The following is a 20,379-nucleotide window of genomic DNA, read 5'->3' as shown; positions in this document are numbered from 1 at the left end:
CACTTGCCTCACTGCTGGCAGCAGCTGTATGGAATCAAGTGAATGAGGTATAAGATTACCTATCTCCTGGAGAGAAACCACAAAGGATGGTGTCAGTAATGGCAGCACAATGCTGTCCTGAAAAATAATATAGAACTCACTGCCACTCAATGTACTTCTCATCCCAGGTGTCCAGTGAGAACATGAACATAACAGAGAATCCTTTAGTCTGGAAAAGACCTTTAAGATCAGGGAGTTGAAAACCAACCTGCAGAACTGCAGGCAAGCCACAGGAGAACATTTTCATGTTTTGAAAGTGCAAATCTATGCTTTGAAAAAACCCTGCACTGCCTGAGACAGTGAGCTGCTCTGATATTGCACTGTTTGGTGCATTCATGGAAGTCTGGGTAATAATTCTGCATTCTACTGACTTCATGGGAAGCAGTCCACAAATAAGTTAATAAATAATTCTGTATTTTAGACAGCATCTGACAAGACCAAACTAATAAAAAGTACAGGTCACCATAGGAAATTGCTTTTTAATGGGCAAGCTCAATCCTCCAAACAGAATGAAACAGCAATCAAATATATGATGTTATAATGAAATGTATAAGCAAAAAGAACTAAATGGGAGTTGGAAAGGCAACTTTTTCACCTGTGATTTAAACCCTTGACTTTGACACCTGGAAAACTCATTCCAATATACTTTTAAAATACGGTGTGTGATTTTCAAATTACTTTTTTTCCTGAAACATAGTTATTCTCTTGTAAAGAACAAGCATAGGTAAAAAGGTAGATGGCAAAATCCAAAGAAGCATTGTAATGCTCTTTCTTTGTTTAACAAACTAATTGATTTGTTAGGAAGAGATTATTGTACTTTTTTCCTTTTAAATGTGATAGTCTCCACATTTCAGTTAATGGCACAGGAATGTATATAATAATGCTGCCTACTTGAACAACACTCAATATAGATTTAGAGCAGTACAAATTGCTTCAGCAAATGAAGCCTTTTCCTGACAAAGATGATTCAGAAATGGGAATCACTGGCAATAGGACTGGAAATTCAGTCACAAGCTGGAAAATAGCTCTTCTCCCACTTTAAGGAAAGGGGTGATCACCTTAGCTGGCTGCTACATAGAACGTTCCCTTTTTTCAAATATCATCTTACACTTACAAATGTGATTTCTTGTTTAAATTAGGGAAGAAAAATGACAGTGTAGTTTCCCAAAGCCCAACACTTAAAAACACCAGGGTATTTTGCTAGAAAGGTATTGTGAAAGTTTGCTTATCTCTTCAAGTCACATGCTTCCATACATGAAAGCAGCATGAAATATAGTCCATTTAACCAGCCCCTGGGGCTTGTAACTACAGGCACAGTAGTAGAGAGAAAAGACAGCATGCTTCATCTACCTGCATAAAGGGAGCTGGCATTTTTCAGGCTGACAAAAAGTCCCTGTGTGCCAGCCAACAGATGTGGTCAGATTTATGGTGGAGAGTGTGCTAAACTTAAGAGAGTGATGGAATAAATTACTCTTGTTCTGGCAACTGAGAAACCGCAAAAAGGTTGTGTTTAAGTCACATTTTTCTCCTGGTGCTGCTCCCAAAATGTAAACAAACTCTATAAACACTTCATTATTAAACTGATGAGACTATCATTAATTCTGTTGCAGCCCAAGTTCATGAATATTAACCTTTTCTGTATCACAGACAGGTATTTATATATTTTGTCTCTTCCGTAAACCAGGAGCTCATTTCATGTCAAGAATATTACTTTTACACCAAAACTCCTCTGGCTCCTCTCCACATCTGCCAGATTAAAGATTAAGTTTATACAGAGGTTTAGTAATGTAAAAGAGTTAAACAGTGACTTCAAATAAAAATGAACAATGCATAAACCTTTTCCTTTTTCTATATCCATCATAAGTAATTGACAATATTTACTACTTGGCATACAGGTTATATTTTCTTTTGAGTGAGATTAACCAATAATTCCCAAAATAACTCAGCCTGGACTACCACATAGAGGTTTTGGCTTTATCAGTCTACAATTAAGAGTTAATGAGATCTTTAAGCAGATCACATGTCCCTTCTTCCTCTTGAGAACATGAAAATCAAAGCAGAGTCTTTTTCTATGGATGTCTTCAACTTCAGATTATTTACTTCTGGCATGTCTTCCTGCTTCAAGGGACTAAGAGCTTTTGGAAAGGGAAATAAGGTTTTCCTTCTGGGAAGCTTGATTCCATTATTTCTAGTCCTTGGAGTTGAGTGGGCAGATTTCCAACAATTAAACACTTCTGTATCCTGTAATAAGATGAAAATGTATCCCTGGTTTCAGGAATTCTGTGCTCACAGTTTCAAAGGAGGGAATCACAATGTGGTACAGTATAGTGCTCCTTCCTACACTGTGCTTCTGGCTTCTGTGGCATAAACCCTCTGAGTTCAGCACTCACCTGTGTTAGAACTTGGCCAGTTGTTCAAGAATTATACCCATTTTGTTCTAGGGGGCAGAACCAGTCATCTTGGTTGTCTGAGTGCAGGTTTCTGAGAAACTCTCTGTGTTTCCTAGGAGGAAAAAGCCAGCATTCAGTCATAATGATTCTGTTCTATAGCATATGCACAGATAAAGGACAAAGGTCGTGTAATTTCTTTAAATATGATACCATGGTCATTTCTCAGCCACAAATTTAATCTTGTTACCTAACATTTTCTTTAAATGAACATTATATTTTTTGCTGGTTCTTTCAAGCTTGAATTCTACTTCAAAACATTCTGTAGTACAGCCTGATTTTTACTTTTTTCACCATGTCTGAGTCAAGTCTCCGTTGCCTCACTCTAGGATAGAGGGGAATGATAAGTTCCCAAATGGTTAGTCACAAAATGAGCAGTCCAAAGACTGTTCTTATCAAGTCAAAAATGAAAATCTTGACATCACAAAAAGCACAGCTCTGCTGTCACCTAGCTCTGCTACCAAACTACTTGTCTGAATGAGGACAACTTTTCTCTTTAGCCCTAAGTGTACAACTTAATCTGATCCATACAGCAGGATATAATCTGGTCTGATTGTTCTATATGGGTCTCTAATTCTCTAAAAGATCCCTTAAAGACTTGCTTGTTTAGTATTTTTCCACATTTTGCAAAGCAGTTGTAAACTTTTTCAACCTTCATTTCTCTCACCTGTGCACTGAATGATTTCACATTTTCTTTGAAATTGGATAACATCGTTAATGAAAATTCTCTTTTCCTTCAGATGTACGAGTGCCATAAAGGTTACAGCAAAAAAAAAATAATTCCTTGAGTTAGATAGCAATCACATGAGGAACACTGATGCCTTACTCAAAGTAAATAAAAGATAAATAAAATTTCAGACCAATTTGCATTGGAGAGTCATTTACCCTACTTTGATCCTCTGAATTTAAGTTCCAGGCTGTAGAACTTGTAACTTCCAAGGCAAGATGCAAATTTTGTTACACTTAACTCCGTTTTTGTCTTGTACCTGATTGTAAACTATTCAAACTCTAATCTAGATCTGCCCACTCTCCAACTCAATTTAACATAAATTATGCAAAGTGCCTGCAAAAAGGATGTACAGTTGTTTTCCTGCTTTGAATATGCATTTGAATGAACATATTCAAGTAAAATGTTACTACTGCTGACGGTCCAAATATGTGTGACAAACTCACTATTTTTAAAATTACTTCATTACAGAGAAATCTTTGAATTCTTTCCAAGTAGTTGGAGTCTTTCTCAATGCATGCCAATTATTTGGCATAAATTAAGTTTTGCTTCATTTTAGGTGAACAAGGCAGACTGTACTTCAGCAGCAGGGAACAAAGCGTTCAAGGACATGCTAAAGAACTGCTTCTAATTTGTAAAAAAATGGAGGGCTTTGTGAAAATTACTTTTGAGATACACTTGATAATGCATAAAATCCACAAGTTTTAATTTGTGTCAGCAATTTTTGATTGACATTTTAGAGCAGATATTTTGACATATTTTGACCCATTAACTCAGAACATTCTGATGCATTATGAAAAAATAACATTTTTGTTTGACTCTTTCAGAAAGCCTGAGCAATACTAACAAGAAAAAAAGTAAACATGACTCTTTTTTCAGTTGCTGAATGAAAAATGATATGTTAAATTAAAACTATCCATTGACATTCCTTGAAATGCTTACACTTTTTACTTTGTGTTCTCAAAAATATGGCACACTGAAAAGCTGGCAGTTTAGTTAAATGTCATTCACAGTTTAAATCTAAATATTATCTAGGAAAAGTTTAAATTTAGGATTAGATGGGTAAATTTCTCTTATATTAGTGATTATGTATACACCATGTCTTAAGTATAAAAAAATCAAATAAATTCTGATTGTTTTAATGTAGACCAATATTATATAGATTCCAGTCTTATCTCATAAATTTCCTGGGCTTAAAGTATCAATTTAAAAACCCAATAAATATCACTGATTTTCATTCCTTGGGATTTTTTTCATATCTGAGGGCTTTATACTAGACTAATCATAAAAATGCAGCTTAAAGTAATAAAAATTAGCTGCTATTAAATTGAATATTAACATGAAGGGGTTTATGCCTAATTTGACATGGAAAATGTGCTGAACGAAGTGCAGTGTGATTTTGGCTCCTGAAAAATTGAGATTTTCTTGAAGTCTAGGTCTGGGTATTTCTTGTATATACAAAAACAACAATCCATCCTGTGGGAAAAAGAAAAAGAAACAAATGTGGTATTGACCTGAGCACATCAGAAATAGTTCAGGGGAAGAAAGAGAATAGATACCAGTATTCTGTGGGAAGAAGAGACTCTTTCCCCTTGAACCAAAGACATCAAGCACCTGCACTTTGCCTTTGAAAAACCCCACCTATAGGTCAGTGACAGACACAAGCAGCATCAGAATCATCCATGTTGACCAATTTTAGTCAACCTCAACTTGGATCTCTTCCCAGTTCTCTTTTGTGAGGAGTGCCCAGGTTCCACATGGACCCCACTGAGTCAGCGTGTTGGTGGGGGTGAGGAAAGGAGCAATGTTAAGATGTTATCTTGTCCACCTGATTATCTCTATCCCACAACTGTAATGTAATTTAGACAGTTCAAAACTTAGAGGATTATAGTGCCACTCCAAACATCTGCAGCAATGCAAAGGTTGAGCTCTCAGCATGCTCCTCCAGCCTTTATCCTTGGCTCCACTCTGCTGGTGGAGCCTAGAAAGGCTTCCCAAGGGAGCAGCCTGCAGCTGTCTTGCAGAGATCCTATGCCAAGGCAATTTTCCTTCAACAGGAAGCAGGCTTTAAGAATACCTTACACATCCTCAGCCCTCTACTCACACTGGAACAGACTTGGGAGTGTTTCTCAGCCACTCTAACTGCACTGTTTCCCTTAATTTTGTACTAATGAGTAATGCTTTAGCACTGACTTGGAAAAGTGATTGATATTTATTGAATTGCCAGGGCTATTTCCTCTGCAGTTTTGTCTCTGAATGTCTCTTTGCCTCTTGCTATAGGTTGAGAGATTTGAAGAGATTATAGTCCTGAGTGTAGAGACTGAATAATATCCTGTATAAACGACATCCTACATGCAGCACAACTATATTACTGGAAAGTGCGTGTTTATTCTTAATTTCTGCTCTAACAGTGTAATCATCAAGAAAGGACATAGTATAAAATCACAGATTACTTGAACAACTTCCCTAATATTTTTTTATTTCCTTTTCTGGGTTAAGACAAAATACTGTAGAGTAAATCAATGATCAAGAGGCTGAAAAGTGTCAGTGATGTGCCTTGACTAGAGTGTGAAGTAATGGGTATACCCATAGCACTGAATGGAACGTTGTATTGAGACCCCTGAACATGGACAATCAAGATGATGTGACATTTTGTAACTTCACTGAAATATTAATGATCTTACCAAACAGAATATCTTTACAGGTACATATTTCTTTTTAAAATAGAGCAAGTATTGTTCTTGGCTCTACAAAAAAAACTGTGGAGTGACTGGCTTGGTCTTTTCTTCTCTTGCACAACTTCAATTCCTGTGTTTTCCTGCTGCAGTGTCCAAGATCATTCCCGAGCTTCTTAAACTGCTAGAGTTAAATTGAAGAAATTACAAGAAAGCATCATTCATACATACTTAACTGGATATATTTAATGCTAGTTAGGAAACAATATAAGCAGGGGCACGTTTTTATATAGCAAAAGAAACAAAAATATTGAAGCACTTTGTGTACTGACTAACAGTGACATTATGAATTCCTGTGCAATAAGTATTGGAGACTGGACTTCAATCTGTTCCATCACACTAATACACAACCACCTTTTCACTGTTTTTCAAAGACTCCTATACTGGTGTACTTCAACTGAAAACAGAATAAAATATTTCCTCCAAAATCAAGATTCTAGAATGTTTCTGCAGGGCTTGAACCTCTTTAGAAAATGAATCATCTGCACACTTTCTATCCCAGAGCAAACACAGAATGAATGTCCGTATTTCAAGCAGACCAGCAAAGTACCTGAACATCCCCCAACCCCACTATGCCTCTGAAGCCAGGTGTTCCCACTTGTATCTGAGACATGTGAGGCAAAGTCCACCAATAATCTGATAAACTAGTAATGATCTTGTTCCATTTTAATCTAATGCTTATGAAAAACCTTCCCTTGCTCTAGTTTGGTATTAGTTTCAAGAAAAGATAGTTTAGCTCGTCACTGTTTGCAATAAATAATTCTTCTGCACAACCCACTAATGAGGGCTCAGTGAAACATTTCAGTGTATATACTTTGGAAAGTAGTTTTCCTCTCTTCATGTTGATAACCTGTGCCAAATATCAAAAGGTTGTTAGGACTGATCTTTTTTTTCCCTCTTGCCACCATTGTGGGTATTGTTAAAGAAAGTAAAAGCAAATTTCTGCTATGCAGTTTGTCCTGCACCTGTCTGCTTCCTGTACTGTTTCCTTCCAAGGCAGGGAACATTATGAGTGCATGGCTTTTGCTTTGGCTCCAGCAGGAGATGTCATGATGCAGCTTTTCTGGGAATCTATTCGGGGCAGACTGAACAAGCTGGGCTAAAACCTGTTTGGAAATATGTTTTCCTGTCTTGTGAAAATGAACCCAGCATCTTCCTCCCAAATGCTGCATTTGGAGGCTGGAACTATAAGTACTGAATGGTATGCAGTGTGTGTAGGAATATTTCAGCCTTCAGTGTATTTTTGGATATTGGACCCTGGTAACAGGCTGGGAGCTCCCATTGATGCTGCAGGTTGCCAAGTTGTACTCTGCAATGGCACTAGGCTGTGATGGGTTTTGCATTACCCTTAAAAGACTGCTGGAAGAGACTGCTGGCTAGCAGTGTGATTTCTGCAAACACTGATTCAGAAATGGAGCAAACCTCCAAGCATGTCAACACTCCCCCTTCCTCCCTGAACTCCTATTCCATCTCCAATAACAGGAGTTATCTGAATTCTGCACACAATTTCTGTGCACCTCTCATGGATGCCAAGAGATTCCAGGCACAGGGACATAATGCTGCTTCTACCCATTTCCACATCTCTTCCTCATTTTACTCTATACAAACAAGCAAAATCATAGTGACTCGATTTCAGGGAAGATGGCTCCTTTGCTTTTGATGGAAGGCAATGCAGACAGAAAAAATTTGGCCTTAAGAGGAGTGCAGGTGCCAGTGCTGCACTCCAGCACCATAGGGTGCTGTGGCTACTGGGATTCTTCCCTGTAGAACCTTATTTCCTCTTACTCAGGACAATGAAACCAAAGTTCACAAGGAAACAAGAAGATCCTGTTCATCTGTGGGCAGTAAGCCACCCTTGCACCAGGCAGAAACAGCAACAGAGCTGAAATTCAGAGGGTCATGAACAAAACAACAGCATGAGCAGAGCACTGGAAGGCTTTAAAGTCTCATCTCCTTCCAGCAGCAGGGATACACACCTGGGAAGGCAGCTCACCAGCAGCAGGAACCACACTGCCTCCAGCTGGAGCCATTTCTGCTGTCAAGTCAAGCAGTGTCAATTTTTCAAGGGCCTATGGCTTTTTGGAAAGGCAAATAAGATTTTCCTTGTGGAAAAATTGATGCTGCTATTACTAGATTTAGAGTTAAGTGGATAGATTTCCAAACAATTAAGCACTTCTCCATCCAGTGGTGAAAAAGGCTCCCTTTGAAAATGTGCTCTTGGTTTCAGGAATACTGTACTCACAGTTTCACAGAAGAAAAGCATAATGTGGTACAGCATAGGGATTATTCTCACACAGTATTTTCAATGTTTTCACTGTGTTAAAACTTCCTTTCCTTTATCTATATTAATTCAGAGATGTATTTCAATCTCTGTAGTTAACTTTACATGTTTCCCAGCCATGCAGTTCAGCATAGTTGAAATGCTTAAAATCTTTAAGCCATAGCTTGCACAAAAATTATTCCTCACCTGTGTCTTAATTTCTGAGGAATATGGGATTCCTTCTCCAATAATTATTGACATCAAATGAGGACGGGAATTAGAGTGAGAATGAGAAAAATGTGTGTCTTCTAGGAAACATTAATCACATGAGAGCAACACAGAAAACTAAAACAAGTTCTGCAGATACTGGCACCAAAGCAGAGGTGTGGAGGAATGCCACAGTAAAGAATTTATTACCTCAAGCTTCCACAACATATGTTCCTGTACTGCAGCAATTTTGTGTGGTGATGAGGAAGACATAAAGAAACAGGGCAGAGCTGAACCAAGACTTTTATTTTATGATATAAAAAGACTATAAAAAGTTTCTGTTGACTGAACCTAGGGCTAAAACTATCAGCCTTTCTCCTTTCTGGAAGCTATTTACTGTCTTGGGAATAAAAAGTGGGGGGACAGGAAGTAGAGTTATAAATGATGTCCAAAGCCTGGTTCAAAGACCACTGCAGTAAACAGAAAGATGAAGTGCTGCTGCCTCAGCAGGTGTCTGCTCAAAACAGGATCTGCAAATCCTCATAGCACTGGGTCAGATCCATGATGTAAATTCAAACAATAAATGATGCTCAAAACCACATCTTACAAACAATCACAAGAGCTAGATATGTTATTAACGGTAGAGAGAAAATAGAAATTATACAATCAAAAGGAGTGTTAGCATCAATCATTTCTTTGTTTTAGCCTGACTTGGGGAAACTGCATAGAGTCTAAAACAAAACAACATTTTGCATTTTTTTTTCTATTCCAGGCTTAATTTAATATTCTTTATTTAAAGGAAGGACAAAGCAAATTTCTTTTAATCTTTGATCCTGTCTACAATAGAAGGGTACATATGCACTAATAAAGCCTGGCACAATTATAACCCTCTTTAGAAGTTTTATTAGGAATAAAGGTTTTAACAGGTTTTCTAACTATGAATCCTAGAACTCCTGGTTACACTGAAGTTATATCCTGAAACAGAGGTTTGTGGCCCACATTCCTTCAGTTCAGTGAAAGTCTGTCAGCCCATTTTAGAAAGGATGTGGCAAATCCATTCTTCTCTTCTGTAATCAGAACAAAGCACACCACTTTTGCTTTTTTTTGTTATTATCTTTATTGTTCTACATTGTATGAATGCCAGATATATATTGTCTGGAAGATTAATCTAACTGTACTTGCTTAATGTTGTTACTAAAGCTGCCTTCCTTCCTGTCACTTTTGGACAGCTGGCAGACATGAGTAAGCAAATAATTCTGCTTATGGAAAAATTACTTCTATGGTTATTTATAACTTACAGTCCCCAATACAGGGAGTCATGTATTCAAGATGTGGCAACACAGCCTTAACTGATCTGGTGCATGCTGTTCTGGGATGAACTCCTCATTTTACCCTGTCTCTCCTGTCTCATGTAGTGAAGAAGTCATTAAGATGGACTAAAAATGACTGGGAAGACAGCCCACATGGGTGGGCTCCATTGTGCATTTAGGAATGGAGTCCTGTTGAATTCTTGTCCTTTCTCTTATGAAATCTTTATTTATAGATGCAAGAACACCATCAAAAGAAAGAATACAGAATCTTCCAAACCACTCCCAGAACTCAAGGCCTGACTCTAAGCCTCCCTACTGGGCAATAGGAAGCATCATTTAAAATCCCCATATTGGGAGGAAAGTTTATAAATAGGTTCATAAGATAGTTTCAAGATGAGATAAAAACTTTTAGTTATTTAAACAAGATGAAATTCAAACAATTTGCTCGACCATGGCCACATGATTCATGCCAGTTTTTCTTACCCACGTAAACTAGGAAGAAGAAAGTGAATGCCACTTATTTGCCACATGCCTTAAACAGTATAGAACTTGCTTCCATGTAACTTCAGAGCTGGTCAGAATGCATGTTTGCTCTGAAAGGCACTTGATCTTTTTTCAGCAGAGCTACTTGAAGAATCTTTTTTATTTTACCACCTATGTAAACCTATCACAGATGTTGAAAAAAACGACCTGTGCAAGAATATTTTAGTGTTTTATTAGGCTCACTGAGCCAAAAGAGTGTTCTTGGTATGAAACAGGGGAGAGTTCAACAAGAAAAGCCCCCTTGGAAGTCAGAAACGTGAGTAAGAACAGAGAATTTTGATGTGTGGGAGCAGAGCCCAGATCTACAGTGCCACACTGCATTTCATTTCAGTAATTGCTGAAAGCCAGGCAGAATGGACTGAGGGAATAGCTATGGCATAACTTAATTGACTTCTGAGTTCAATGAAAAATTTTAACTTGACTTGCATCCATTTACTTGCTTAATTTTGGAATACTGGGCCAAATCCAGCTGAGATCTTGGCACATCACATCATGCTGCTGGGATATAAAAAATAACAAGGATGCAAGTCCTGAGGAAAATAATTTCTCATCACGCATATCCATCTGCATATGCACAAAAGCAGAGCTGGGGGCCAAGCTTATGGCAAAAGTACAACTATCTATTACTTCCAAACTCCTGGTTCCTTCCAACTTCAGAGAGCTCTTCTAATCTTTGAAACCTTTCTGTCAGCTTTTTCCTGTTTCCTGGGTATTCTGAAATTTCCTTTCTACTTTTGCTCAGATTTGTCCCACACAATACCATGGGGATGTTCAAAATAAAGCTCAATAAAGAAGAGCCCATGTTATAAGTTCTGGCTTTCAAAGACCTATATAGCTTAAAAGAATTGGAAAGATCCTGTACAGAACATGGCCCAAGATCCTTTGACACTGATAACCTGAGACTTTGCAAGTTCTAAAGCATAACTTAAGCCACTAAACAGTCCCATAAAATGGTTAAACATGGAAGATTGCTGTGAGTAATGCAGCATTGCAGAGTATAGTATTAAAAACAAAAAAGAAAAAAAAAAAAAAAAAGAGAAAACCCTAAAAAAGTTTTCCAGACCAAAAAAGGAATAGCATGTAAAGTGGCATGTTGTAGACAGCGGGCCATAAAGCTCTCACAAGTATTTGCATAAAGCAAATAGGAATGCAAATAGAGTCACATAGAAAATATTTCCCTTTGTGGAAGAGACAGGGCTATCTAGCCACAAATAATTTGATACTGAAAACTTCACTCAACTCCAGCACTATCCTCACTAGGAAGTAACAAGCTAGAGGGGCCTATAGAGAGCAGCATGGAAAGTTTAGCATGTTAGAAAATACCCTTAGGTATTGTTACACAAACCTGCTAGCAAATCCTTAAAATTATCAGCCACTTTGTTTAAAAAAAAATAAAAATAATTGTAAAGCCTTTTCAATGACCTGCAGCATAGGGCCTGATAGCAAAGCACTGCATTCATAAAGATACACAAGTCTTTAAACACATGCCTCAGGCTTATTTCCACATCACACAGCTAAGTATCACCTCTTAATTTTAGGGTAAATAGACATTACTAGTTTCCTTTATGGGATTTTGATTGCCTCCACAGCCCATAACAATATTAATTCCTTCCAAGCCAAAATCATTTGATTTGCATTGCCCTCAAGGCCCTTGGGTTTTTTCAAGAGGAAACATCCCTTTCTGTTTTGGCTTGTCTACAAGTACTTATTTTTTACTTTAGGACAGAGGTTTTATTGGAGACATTGGAGATGGAAAGGACTTAATTAGTCACTTAGGACTGACTTAGTCACAACCATAGTCTTTCAGTCCAGCCCATTATCAAGTGGCCTTGGTTCTTGCTGTATTGCCCCATGTTGCTGTCTCCTGGCACTCAGGGCAATTCCCCCAAGATTTACAAGGGAATCTCCTTTCTTAACTTTTTCCTTCTGTCTTTTGTCATTGAACGTTTGTCCCTTAATCTGGTGTGCATGGTTTCATCTCCAAAAAATGTTATTTTATGTATTCATCTTATTTTCTGCATTTTCTGATAGATGTGTTTACAGTGTACCCCTTTCCTTGTGTGGACAGATCACTGTTTAGGAGGTAATGCCAACCAGCTCTGCCTGAGAGACTCTACCATGCAATGAGAATACTTGTGTAGCCCCCTACATTGGGGATTAGGCAAGGCTGAGGCCTGCACTACTGTATTTGTGACAAGGGATCATAGCAGAATTAATTAGCTTTCTTTTCAATGCTCCACTATTTCAACTAATCCCTAGTTTGTAAAATGTTTGGCATTACAAGCCCCCTTGCTCCTTGAGCAGAAATTAAAAATGGTGTCAAACTAAAGACAGCAGTTTCCACCTTTCCTTTCATTAGTGACCTTACATATGATATAATTTGGATTTCAGACTCAATTGAGGGTAAGATAATGGCTTTATTTTTGTGTTATCGATTACTCTTTTTCCACTAAGTTTTCAAGTGTGGTGTGTGTTCAGTTTGTTCTTCCCTTTGCATGTATGTTTTAAGAATCCCTGCTATATTTTCTTTCCAAATGACATAATTACTTCATGATGTCTTTACTTCTCTCTTGTTATTTTTGCTGGAAACAGGGAAAATGTGCTTAAACAGCTCTTTGGCAGACATATATATCATACTGACCCAATTTATAGCATCTGCCTTGCAACTTTGTGTACCATTATTTGCCAAACATTCTGTAACTGCAAAATAATAAGAAAATAATAGTGAAGTGTTCCTACCCTTTCATGCTCTGTTCTGTATCCCACATGTCCCACAGAGCCTACATAATGAAATGTTTGCTAGGTTGTTGGGTTAGCACAGAGGAGCAGAGTAAAAGCCGTGCTGGAAGTACTCACTGAGTAGAGCTCATGGCTCCCCAGGCCAAGGTTCCTGCTGTTAAGCACGCTGTGCTGCATCTGCTACTAAGAAAAGCTAGAGAAAAGTTTAGTTTCTCTAAACTAAAGTTTAGTTGCAGAAGAGAATATCCTTCCACAAATGTTAAAGCTGAAAGGGCAAGAGAAAAAAATTGTGAAAGAGGGTATCTAAACTATTTGGATTATGTTTAGCTTTGAGTTATGCATATGTTGTTTTTCCTTTGATTTTTAGCACACTTGAATTAACCTTGGGGTATTTTTTGACTTCTAAACCTGTATTTGTGAACAGCAAGGGTCCAATTCAATTGGAGTACTCAGTTTACAATATAGGTGGCACTTCTTCTAAAGTATTAACTGTGCATTTTGGATGGTTAAACTAACAAATGGGAAAAATACTAACTGAACTTTGAAATTATCCTTTTATTTTTGCTTTCAGCTTGGAAGGCTGATGTAAAACGAATTAGTGCATTTCTTTCTGACAGCTGTAGATAAAATACTTCCTTTCATTCCTCTTTTCTTCCTCTTCTACCTTCCCAGAGAGAGGTTGATTTTGTACTGAAATATGCAGAAGAGAATTGAAGAATTACACCCCATTGGTTTTTGAGAACTGAATCTTTCATCTCAGCTGTTAGATTTGTTTTGTGTCATTTTTTTCCCTAATATAGCCTCCTCCTCCTCAATGGTTTCTGTAACTTTTCCAGTACAAAACCTGTTAGCCAGATTCTCAAGAACTTCTTCATTTCCCTAGACATTCTACAACACGGCTATTTTCACTCAGGCATGTTAAAAATAATGGTCTATGTGGCCTCTAACAGGAATGACCTAGTTGAAGCCTCAAATTAATTCTTTGGAGGATATCACTTGTCCTTGAGTGATACACTCATTGCATAATTTATGAGAACCAGCTATCTGGAAGAAATAAGGAGATGCAAAAATGTGATAGACAGGAAAATTCAACAGCAGAAAACATCTTTTCAAATGGACCAGTCATAGGGTGTGCAAGCCTAATCATACCTTGACTTTTTTGTTCAATATTGATCTGTTTTTCAGAAGGGTGAATTTCCAGAGGCAAATCAAAGTATGGAATAAGCTTGTACAACTACATAAACGTTAGACCCACAATTTTCATTAGGATATATTGGATTCCTTAGTATTTTATTTAACAGAAGCTGTTTTGCCATCCTTAGTGTATCACAGTTCCACAGCACATGTTTAGCAACTCAAGTGGTCACATAGGATGTAAAATACTTGTAAAATTTTAATGGTTTTGGTATTTTAAGTTAGCTGAGTCATAACAGGTGTGGAGAGGTCAGAACATTGGGGCCATTAGATCAAAATGAATCATCAGGTTTCCCTGAATACACAGAAAAAAAGTAGCATTTTAAGTCATGGACCTGGGCCATGACTAAATGCAAAATGTAAATAAATAAATGTAAAATGTACATAAGTAAATGTACTTTTTCTGCATGACTTGGATCTGCAGGTGACGAACTTGTCACAGAAGCCAAGATAGGGTGGGAGAAACTGGCATCTTGTAGCTCTCCCACACACACTGTAGATCATCTCTGTCCCTGAATTGTCCTCTCAGAATAGTTTGGAACCTCTCACAACCAGGAATTGTGAAGTGAAAAAGGACATGCATATTCCATTTTATTATCAGCATATTTCCACCCCCCCCATTCTTCAGATTTTGTTTCCATGCACAACTGTGTCTTAGAAGTCCCAGCCCTGCACCAGATCGACTGCTTGCATGGGTGCCTCGTGTCTTCTCAGTCCTTGGAACACTCTGAGTAGATCAGTCAAGAATGGGTGAGAAGATAGAAAAAATAAGGGTTTCCCACCCACAGATACTTGGTCGTGGCAGTTCAAAGATGATCTGATAACTACTGAGGAAATGGGTTTGTCATTGTGTAACAATCAGAATAGGGAAACTGATTTCTTCAGGGCTAAGGTTCTGAAATATTTTTAAACCACTCGTATTCCATTAAAGTAACTAAGCATTTGAATTTATTGCCTAAGTGAAACCCCCCTAAAAATACCTGTGTATTGAGACATCACTACTTGGTGAAGATGGATAAATGGGCAGAATGTATTACATGCATTTCAAAAAAAACCCACACACACAAACAGTTAAGAAGTAAAATACTGGCTTATTACTGAATTTGAATAGCTTTCTAATTTTACCCTGTGAAAATGCACTGCCCTGAGACTAGCACTTCTGAAAATGAACAGAACACACAAATTGACATGAATATATCCTACAGTATATATTAAACTTTATTAAAGAAAAAAACATTGAAAACTTCTGGGAAAAAGAAGTCCTTGTTCTGCCTTAGTTTTGGTTTGGAATTTTGGTTTGTGCCTTTTCCTTTGGAGCTGGAGACTCCCCATGCTCATGTTAGAGTTATTTCTGCACCTGAGGGCTGGGAGGCTGAAAGAACCCCGTGGCTAACACACCTCCCTTTGTTCCAGAGCGCACTGCAGTTGCACGTAGAGCTGCTATCAGCCATGGAGCACTTAGACACTGCACAAACAGAAAGCACATTTTTGGATGCTTTTCTGTGAATACCTCACTGAGCTCTGAGAGTTTGTTTATACAGAGTTGCTCAGCAGCTTCACTTTCCATTGACTTCAGTTGTTGGCTCCTCAGGTCCTCAGTTTACAAAGGGAGGAGTGATGGAATAGAGACTATGGACACTGTTACAAGACCTATACAGCTAGATTTTTGTAATATTTAGATCTATTCAGAACAGGTGTTTCAGTTCATTTCTAATATTTCACTTAAAAAGACTGATATATTTACTTAGTAAAAGCAAAGAAAATTTTAAGTCTCTTGGGATTTTCAGAGCAGCAGAGACAGTTCTGTGTCCAGCATCCACTGAAATATATTGGGATTTGACTGTCTAATTTTCCTAAACTTTACTGAAAATACCAGCTTTGTGTGCAGATATGGAAAAACTGAAGCATTTACTACTAGCTATGCCATCATCTTAAAACACAATTAGAATATAAAAGTTATGCCAAGTGCCACAAAATTGCTCAGAAAAGAAGGGAACTCTGAATATAGGAAGAATACATGTTTAGGAGTAAGGCAAGAAAAAATATGTCCTATGGGAGACAAGAGTATTTTAGCATCATCTGAATCTTTTGGCACCAAAATGAGATACAGAAAATAGTGAACAGTTTGATTTTGAGGGACTAGCCTGTAATGGGACCTATTTTGCAATGAACATCTAATTGACCTTTTACAGCATTCAGCTAATCACCATCCACATTGATACTTTATGAACAAAATCTTATTCACTTGAATATTTCCATTATTTGTCAACATGAGCACTATTCTTACATGTCTAAAATCTTATCACTCGCTTCTGCATTTCACTCTCAGCAACTTTTCTTTTTTTTACCATAGTATCATCAAAGTGATAAAAGATTTTATCCTTACATGAAACAGAATAAAATTATAGTGAATAGTAACTCTAAGGTTACAGATGCTTAGGACTACTCTGGACATCTTTAGGGTTAGAAACTAAACATTAAAAGCAAAATCTTAGGCTGCAGGACAAATACAAAAACCTGATAATTCCTGTACTTTGGGAATTTTTCAGCTAGTTTCTAGGATGACTTTTATACTGTGGAGAACTGCCTTGGGCATGTTCTTGTGGGAATCCATTGCATGTTTACTGGTGTGAATTCAACTCAAGAAACAAGATGACTCTGTTTATTGTGAGAAGTGATTATGGTGAGAACTCTGCTGCTGCTGCTAAATTATGTTGTTTCTCTCTATCCCAAGAATAGGAAGAGGACATACATCCAAACTCCTTTCTCAAAAATTGCTTCCTGAGCCCATCATTCTTCTTATAGGGAAGCAAAAGGATTGTACTCCTCCACCCATCTGGCACAGTAATTCTAATGCATCCACATGGAGAAACACAATACCCACACAGAGGAGAACTTTTGTCTCAGGTTAACACTACAGAGTGTAAACCTGCCTCTAATGCTCTGACTTAATAGAGAGCATCTACTCTTATAACACAATTTAACTATATAAAAACTGAAATACTGATAGCCGTAAATAATTATCTAATACCACAGAAATTTTCAAGATAATTCACATAAAAGTGAAGACTGATTACATTTAACTAGTATCACTGCTTTGGGAAGGGAATATCACATATCCAAACCAGCAATATTTCTAGTGAAAACAAACTTTCTTCTATATTCACTAAAGAAATTATAAAAGTTGGCTATGAGCATAAAATGGCAACTTTTGCAAGTCTTGTCTGACACAAATACACTTGACCCTCTCAGCACTAGTTCTAAATCTGCATTTTAACTCAGACAACATTAGGCTATTGCCTAACCTTGGCCCCCATCCTCCCCTTTACTCCAGATGAGATAGACTTGCGATACCAGAGCAACGTGACTCACAGAAACTCCTTCCCTCATGAAATCCCCAGTGCTTCTGCCTAGTATGCAGCATTGATTCAAAAGCCATTCTAGGCCATGTGCCAGCTCTACAGCTAGCCCTGAGCTTAAGATCTCTGGTCAGGCAGAAGTGGTCAGAGAGGAAAGCCAAGGAGCTATGACTAAGCCTGTGCTAGGAACATCTTTTTCTATCACCCACGTCTAACCCCCTAGCACCAGCCTGTACTGACACTGTCAACCCACACCCATTAGCTCCTGAAAACTCATTAGCTACAACAGAGTGTTGCTAATTCAAAAGTTAATTCTTAGCTCCCCCAGCTAGTCGTTGTCCTGTATTTATCCATAAACCAGTTACTCCATCATGAGACCCGGGTTCGGCACTACTCCACATCCACCTCCAGTGGCTTCCCGAGTGTTTCGCAATACTGGTTAAGTCCTTGCTGTCCTGAGTCTTTAGCCAGAGCATTGCAGATAAACTAGACAGACTAGATACAGGCAAGAGGCCTGATTTATCCACGTGGACAGCTTTTCCCTTTCATGGACTTAGAGTTCTGCAGCATGTGACTTGTCAGAACTCTAATTTCAATCCAGCAATATACTGATTTTCCTCTAATCTGAAATTCTTGGCAACTAAATGAACCCTATTAGGGTGTTTCTGTTGGCATTTGTTCTTTTTCTGTGAGGGGGAAACATATTTCAGTTTTGTGCAGTTCAAGCTCCTTAAACACCGCCAGTTAAAACACAAATTTGAAGCTTACTGATCATCCTCTCTGGGAAATGCAATTAGATCTAAATCCAGCATTGTGACAAAAACCTAAGCAAGCAGCTTCACATGGAGCTGCTCCTTGGCCCTTGTCTGCATTAAAATTAACTCTAATGCTAATCTTAGCCTTAGTCACAGGCCAGCAACTGCTAGCATTACAGACAAAATAAACCCATTGGGTCCTAAATAAAATCTATAATCTCATTCTAAAAAAAAAATAAAAATAAAATCTAGTTTTGAGGCTCCTCTCAGTTCAAGCATCTGCCCTGATTTGATCACTAGCCCTAACTTGAAGCTTTTTTTCTCTAGTCCTTTACAGTACATAAGCTAGAACCAGCCCTACTGTTTCCTGTTTCTAAACCTATATAATAACCTTAGTTTATAAACTCCTGCCATCTGAATCCAAAACCTCAGCTAAATCTCACCCACATTCAATGAACAATGTGTGTTAAACATGCTTTATTCTTGGCACCTCATTAAAACAGCTGAATAAATTGACTCAAATCAAAAGAACTATGTTTTGAAGAATCTGCCTTTCAGACTCAAAATCACAAACAAACTAAGAAGAGGGAATGAAACAGAACTTCCATTTATCTCACTTGTTTCCACCTCTGACAGAAGGTTGTGCAGCCTGCTGAGACCTCTGCATCGCCGAGCTGAAAATGCTCATTGCTCTGTGGGCTGAGCCAGCACTGGAAATCTCCAGATCTGCCTTGGAGCCTTACAAAGGGTGAACAGTACCAGCTGGCTGAGGTCAAAGTGATTACTTAGCAACCCTAGCTTGCCATGGTGACTTCCTGATTACAGGTGATTTCTCACTAGGATTTTTTCTCTTACTCTAGGCAATTTGAATAGTGCTGATCAAACCAGCTGAGGGACACGTGGCTGTATTTTTTTTTCTAAATAAAAATGCAATTTTTTATACAAAGTAAAAATTCAAGCTGAAAAAGGTCAGGTGAATCATTAAACAGAAGAACCACAAAATACATTTTTTACTGTTACAAGCACATAGCATATCTAATGCCCTTTCATATATCTTTAACAGGAAGATTTTAGGTATAAAATCTTCTAGTCAGCAACATTCACTAAAGTAGAATTAACTGCAGGAAAGTATACAAACCCCTTGAAGTGTAAGATCACTTGAATTCAAGAATGAAAAGAATAATTTAAATAGTAAAAATCAAGCCGAGCCAATTTGAAATACAGCAAAGAAGCAAGGCTGTACAGATTGCACTGCTGTATCTGGAGTGATGAGAGGCCTGGCAGAAAATAAAACAGCATTCAGGTGTCCTTAACCTCTCCACTCCCACAGTCCAATGCAAGGTCCAAATGCATTTTACTCTTTATTACTCTAGAACATTTCTGGTGATTGACTACCTCATGAAAGTTACACTGTAGTGGGAAACCCCAGAGCTGATGGCATTGCAGGCTGCAGGGATGGCAGAACAGAGGTGTCCAGACAGGGAAAGGATCAGTATCCTATTTGGTCAATAGATGATTCTCTGACCTTTTCAGAGGTGGGATTGCTGCTTTCTGCATCTGATGCCCAGCTGTTTTCTGAGGTGTATCACAGTTTTACTTTGGTAAGTTGGTCATTAGTGCCATATTTCCTTTGCTGTAGTTCCTTTTCCTTCATTTGTAATTTTTTCAGCAATTGGCTCACATGATATTAATAATTTCACAGAGAAAATGTTACACACACCAGCTTCAGGTTGTTCCAGTAAACCACAGGGAAATGGTTTATTGTGGTAGCAATGCTATGTTTACTTTGACCTGATGTCATTACTGAATAATGCACAAGGACAAATTTCAGTACTATTTAAGACTATCCAATGGAAAGGTGGTAGGCAGCAAAACCTGAAAGTTGAGTAAGACTCGGTCATTACGGACAGCAAATCTATTTAATGGGGAGTGTCCTTTTTGGTACATCTTTCATCTTGGAAGTAGGGACACTTCCCATTGAGATCAAAGTGAAAATGTTACTGGCATTCACAATACATACCTAACGTCATCAGACCTTCAGGATTTAATTAAAAGAAGAATTTT

General features: G+C 38.0%; 2 long non-coding RNA genes across 7 annotated transcripts in view; one reads left to right on the top strand and one right to left on the bottom strand.

Moving 5' to 3' along the window:
• The window catches only part of LOC111931782 (uncharacterized), a 72,893-nt gene that overhangs the window by 18,658 nt on the left and 33,856 nt on the right, over positions 1–20,379 (top strand). The gene's annotated exons all lie outside the window — the stretch shown is intronic.
• On the bottom strand, positions 499–19,075 carry LOC111931781 (uncharacterized). 5 transcript variants are annotated; one of them, XR_015289504.1, is made up of 4 exons: positions 18,933–19,065; positions 5,898–6,072; positions 2,430–2,541; positions 499–2,280 (listed from the first exon to the last, which is right to left on the bottom strand). It is a non-coding gene; the product is annotated as an uncharacterized LOC111931781 (long non-coding RNA). The 5 variants fall into 5 exon arrangements; XR_002865728.2 differs by having other exon boundaries at positions 5,898–6,069; positions 18,918–19,043; XR_015289506.1 differs by lacking the exon at positions 5,898–6,072 and having other exon boundaries at positions 18,918–19,075.

Source organism: Cyanistes caeruleus, chromosome 7, assembly GCF_971803275.1.
Source record: "Cyanistes caeruleus chromosome 7, bCyaCae1.hap1.1, whole genome shotgun sequence".
NCBI lineage: Eukaryota > Metazoa > Chordata > Aves > Passeriformes > Paridae > Cyanistes > Cyanistes caeruleus.
Note: the sequence above shows the minus strand (reverse complement) of the source record. Positions and strands in the feature narration are given on the sequence as shown.